We start from the raw sequence: 6,000 nt of genomic DNA on the forward strand, positions 1-6,000 counted from the left end.
TCTCCAATTTAGAGCAAGGATTATGGTCTTTGTCACCAGCATAAAGGACTTAAGGATTTGGTGCGGTATCATGGGAGGTGAGTGGGTTTATCGGACTTGCTAAGATTTCGGGGAGTATTCTTATGGAAATCAAGAGTTGGGCGATCATCGAGATTGGCTAGTAATGGAACGCTAGTATTGGTAAGCACATGTCGTTGATGGTTCATATTAGATGAAGGTAAGATGGGTTGGGAATCCATCAAATTCTGTGGGTTGGGAGAGCTTCGACAAATCCGAGTGGGGGAGAATCGTTCAAAATTCCGGGAGCTGGATCATGTGTGAAACTAGGGTAAGTTTCACATCCCAGTCGGGAGGGGAGGTGACTCAAGTGGCCATCTGGATTGAAGTTGTGTAAGTTAGGAGTTCAAGAAACTTGCAACGGATGGTCGGTGTCTTCTTAGTGATGTATAACAGGCTTGTGGATAGATCCAGGTTAAGGGTGGTGTTAGAGCCTCGCTGCATGTTCTTGTTTGTTGAAGGCTTCATGGTTGATATGGTATAAGTCCGATAAGACCATGGCTAGTAACCATGGTGGGTTTGACGTGTCGTAAGACTGTGGGATGGCCGTGTCATTCACTGGATTGGCAGATAGTATGGAAGTGTTACAAGTTTGCGTTGGGATCGTAGCATTCACCAGTTTGAGGTAGACTATCGTTGAGGTGGTTATTAGTATAAGGAGGATCAGTTCGTGCCTTGGGAAAGACGGACATGATTGTCGGTGAGCATTTCCCTGTTTTAGGAAGAGGACCATTGGGGTCTGAGGCGGGGTTGGGGTATGTGTAGCTCTAGTTGGGGTGGGACCCGTGTCCATGGCCTGTTTGTTGGTATAGACTGGGTAGGACCCATGGGTGAGGCCCGTGTGATTATGGAAATGCAGGTGGGACCTGGTAGAGACCGTTGGATCGAGGAATTGGATCTTGGTTTTTGTAGGAATGGTTATGTGGTCAGTATGTGGCGCAGTGTGATGCATAGGCTAGGGTTGCCTTGTCAATTGGACTCTTAGGAACCTGGTGGCTAGACCAGGTGTGAGACTGGCAGTCTCAGCGGTGGCTAGGGATCTTTATATCCAGATTTAGTAAAGGGTTGTTGTGAATTAGAAGATTTCAGATGAAATGCAATTGCAAACCCTTGGATCTCCGGTTACAAATTATATGTCAGGTTGGCTTTTGGTGGGAAATCGCGTTGGGAATCGCGAGTGTGTATGTGCAAGGTATTTATTTCAGTAAGATATGAAATAAGGAATCTATATGCCGAGTACCTTAGCTGAAGGGTTCAAGAAATGTTTTCGGTTCTGGTGATAGAAAAAGCCTTTGTGATTGTGTTTTGAAATGATTCTACCTATGTGTGGGTCGGGCAAGTTATGGGACTTCAGAATTACAGCAGAAGCGTATCGATTTAGCAGCTAAGGAATCAGTGACTTGTACAGCACTAGAAGGTTTATCTCCTAGATTGTCTCTCGTTGTTCTTTATATTTAGGGAATTTGTTATCAGCAGGATGAGCCTTTTTCTCGAAGGAATATCTTATCCCTTTTGTCAAGTGAAAAGTTTTCAGCATCAGCAAATGGTCTGTGATTCTGTTTTCTAGTAGGAACCTCGGGTAATCAGAAGTTAACTAGTCAGTTTGGAAGACAAGTGGAATGAAATTAGCAGTGGTTCAGTATGGGTGGTCTGTCGGGGAGTCAGACCAATTCGAGATTTCAGATTTCGGGTAAAGTAGAAGTGGTTATTCTGGAGGGGATTAAATTAGGCGGAGAAAGGATTCATTCATCATCAGGTTTGGAGAGCCCTACTAAGATTGGGTTCAGTTGCCTTTGGGAAGGTTGTTGTATGTTCGGGGTTGTGGTTATGTCGCTTAGGATGTCTGGCGTGCCAGGGATGGAAAGGAATGATTTCGAGGATGAAATCTAATTTAAGTAGGGGAGATTTGTAACACTTGGTTCATTATACTTTTAAGTTTAGACCCTTAGGGTGTAATGGTTGCGGAATTGGTCCCTAAGGGGTATATTTGTCGACTTCGGGAAAGTTGGAGTACGCTGGGCGTATGTAACACTCCAAATCAGGTATTACCATATGAACCCTTGAATTGAAATTATATGGTGTAATAAGCCCTTTGTACACGGGGCGTACTCCAGGAGTACACTTAGCGTACTAAGGATGAATGATCGCGGAGGGTGGCCGCGTACGCGGGGCGTACGCGACAGAGAAGCAAAACCCTAATTTTTGGACTTGAAACCTATTTAAACATCCTTAAGCCTCTTGGACCAAACCCTAATCAGCCTCCATAGCCGCATTTCACCCTTTTACACCAGAGTTTCCTTGTGAGAGTGTTCTTGAGCTTAAGGAGTGTATTTGTGGCCATTTTAGAGTTTATTCAAGAAGAAGAAGTTAGTGAGCAAGCTTGGTGTGGTATTGAGCTTCAAGATCCTGCATCTAGTTCACCTTGAGGAGCTTCTGGAGGTATAAAGTTTTAATCTTGCCATCTTATTCATTAGATTGAGCTAGGGTTTGCTTTATTGTCCCATTTGTGTTCATGGATCATCTCTTGGAAGTTTGAGCAACTCCAGAGCTTAGGAAGAGGAGATCTGAGGTCCCTTAGTTCATTCATACCATAAAAATGTAATCTTGATGGGTGTTTTGACCTCATGCATGAGTTAAGACCCTTGGAAAGGTCTTAATGGGTTATAAGGGGTTGTTGGGAGTATATGGAGCATGAAAGGGCATAAAGTTGCCAACTTTATGCCTTAGAATGTCTTAATGGACTCAGATCTGAAGCTTGACGTTTATATCCCAAGCATTAAGAACTTAATGGTCATTTATGCATGCCAGACAAGTACACCGCATGTAGAAGCATGTATGCAGCACGTACGGATAAAAGGGCCAATACGCTGAGCGTACAGGAGTGGTACGCAAGGCGTATGCACTCAGATGAGTTTCTGCTTGTTATGGGCTTGTAAGCCCTTTGGGCCTTAATTAGTTATCAGGACTGGTCATCTTTTGAGTTGGTGGTCCAATTTATCTGTTTTGGGCCATGGTTGATATGGTTGGGCCTTATTGGTCCTTGTGGCCCATTAATAGCTTTGGACATGGACCTTAAGCCCATTAGCAAATGATGCACTTTTAGGCCATTATGGAAGGACTTGGCTTAGGTAATTGGGCTCTTTAATCAGATTGTATTCAATCCTGATTTTGGTGTAATGGCATTATTATTCAGCACAGGTGGTTTCGGACTGTTAGGCGAGCAACTTTCGAGTTCAGCAGACAGAGATGAGTTTCCTCACCATACCAATGGGTCGAAGGCACCAAGGCTAGCCCATTTTGTGATGTGCGGTACACTAGTGATGTAGTGATATGTGTTATACTGGTTGGTTATATGCTATTTGGTATGCTAGTTGTTTTGTGATACTTGCAAGAAAGACCTCGGGGGGTTCCCGAGGCACTTGGGTGTAAGACCTTGGAGGATTTCCATGGCATCCTAAGTAAAGACCTCAGGGGGTTCCCGAGGCACTAGGGTATACGACCTTGGAGGGTTTCCATGGCATATCTAGTTAAGACCTCGGGGGGTTCCCGAGGCATTGGGCTAAGACCATGTAGGGGTTCCCATGGCACCCGGAATAAGACCCTGAAGGGTTTCAAGGGCATCCTTATATGTTTGTATGCATGGCTTATGTTGCTTATGTGATTGATACGACTTATGTGATTATGTGGATTATGGGGGTATGCTCTGGGGAACTCACTAAGCATTAGCTTACAGTTTTTTGGTTGTTTCAGGTACTTCAGGATCTAAGGGCAAGGGCCCAGCGTAATGGCGCGACATGCACTCTTTAGCGTTTTGTTTGGGGACACTCTGATTTTATGAATAATTTATCTGATGTTATGGATTTTGAAAACAATTGTAATTGGGATTTTATAATTTATGGAAATGATTTTGGTATTTAAAAATGAAAAATTTTATTGAAATTTTGGGTTGGTACAACGTACTAATGCATGCTACTCGCGGAGCTCATCCACGTATGTTGGGCGTACGGGGAGTACGTTGGGTGTACGTGAGCAGTTTTAAAACCCTAATTTTAGGGCTTGTACCCTATATAAACCATAATATAGTCTCATTTGTCCTTGTTTAACCAGCCTCCATACCTTTGAAAACGCTAATTCGCCCCTTAGCCTTTGTGCGGTGCTTTTGAGCTCTTGTGAAACTTTTATGGTGTATTCTGTGCATCTTGAAGGGGGAGGAGAAGGTTGAAGACTCATCCTTTGGAGAGGAGCTTAGAGATCTAGCTTTACCACCTCCATTTCGTGGCTTGTGTGGTATAAATCTTATAGCTTGTCAAGTCATTTCATAAATCTACTCTTTAGCTTGTTTATGGTCATTTTGGTCCCTTTTGGTTGGTGATTGTGAGCTAAGGTCGTTTACGAAGCTTATCCTTGTAGATCTGGGCATATTAAGGGTATCTTAAGCATAAAGGTGCACAGTTTATGGTGGTTTTGGTCTCATGCATGTGTTAAGTCATTTATTAAGCTCTTTTGAGCTGTAGAGCCCCATTAAGCCATGCATGCACGTAAAGTTGGCAAGTTTACATGATAAACCACCTTAAGGAAGCAATATGTGAGTTTGGGTTGAAGTCTTAATCTTTGAAGAACTGAATATTGGAAGTTGGCCAAGTTGGTAGAGTCGCTAGGTGTACAAGCAGGTACGCTGCATGTACAAGCCCTAAAGTGAGTACGCCCCGTGTACTCAGCAGATTGGGCTTTGGACTTTTGGGCTCTCGGTTTTGAGCCCTTTGGACAATTGGATTAGGCCTTCGCCTTGGTCCAAGTTGGGTAAAGGATAAAAAGGTGTTTTACCATAGTTAGACTCTTAGAGTGATTCGGGATCCAATTATTAATTGGATGCTATTTTGTGATAGCGTGGGTATTTTAGCGGGCCAGTAGCCAGAGATTTTTTTGTGAGATTCAACAGTGCGAGGTGAGTTTCCTCATCATGTTTAGCGGGTCTAAGGCACCAATGCCGACCCATGATCAATTATGCTATGATACTAGATGTATGTGTGACTCTTGTATGTGTATGTGCTTATTTGATTTATATGTTGGGCTAGGCCCGTTATATGAGTTTGGGCGGGGCTCATTTTACTCAGTGGGCGGGGCCCGATATGCGAGTTGGGTGGGGTCCGTTATACTCAGTGGATGGGGCCTAATAGACTTATTAGGCGGGGCCCATTATGTGTTTGATCATGTATCGTATGTGGTATTTTGGGGAACTCGATATGCTTTGTGGTTATGGTTTTCACTTTATGTTTCAGGTACTTCAGGATCAAAAGGGAAGATACCGGGATGATTGCAGAGAACACACCACCTTTTTCCGCATTTTGAGATTTACTCAGATATATTTTGATGTAGTGACATACTTTGATCTTTTGGTGTTGTACGACAATGATATGGTTTACTGTTTTTATAAATTTAAAAATGAAAAATGTTTGGGTCTTATTTTTGGGACGTTACAATCCATTCCCTATATTTCATAATTATGAAACACGGCTCTTGCTAGCATTATCCTGGTAGACTTTATCTTAGCCACTGGTGAGAAGGTCTCATCATAGTCAATTCCTTGGGTTTGAGAAAAGCCATTTGCAACCAGTCGTGCCTTGAATATGTCCACCTTTCCATCCATGTCGGTCTTCTTCTTGAAGATCCATTTGCACCAAACTATCTTTCAAACTAGTACTTGATTAACCAAATTCCAAAGTTGGTTATCATACATAGACTGGATCTCGATATCCATTGCCTATTTATTCTTAACATGCTCAGGGTCTTCCATCGCTTTCTTGTAGTTAGTTGGATCATCCAAATTTACTAGTATACCATCACTGATAAGTGCTTCACTTTCTGACGTTATATGGAAACCATAGAACGAAGGTGTCATGCCAACCCTACTGGACCGAAGAAGAGGTAATGAATTGTCAACAG

Source organism: Lactuca virosa, chromosome 7 (genome assembly GCF_052849685.1).
Source record: "Lactuca virosa cultivar CGN04683 chromosome 7, Lactuca_virosa_CGN04683_v6, whole genome shotgun sequence".
Taxonomy (NCBI): Eukaryota; Viridiplantae; Streptophyta; class Magnoliopsida; order Asterales; family Asteraceae; genus Lactuca; species Lactuca virosa.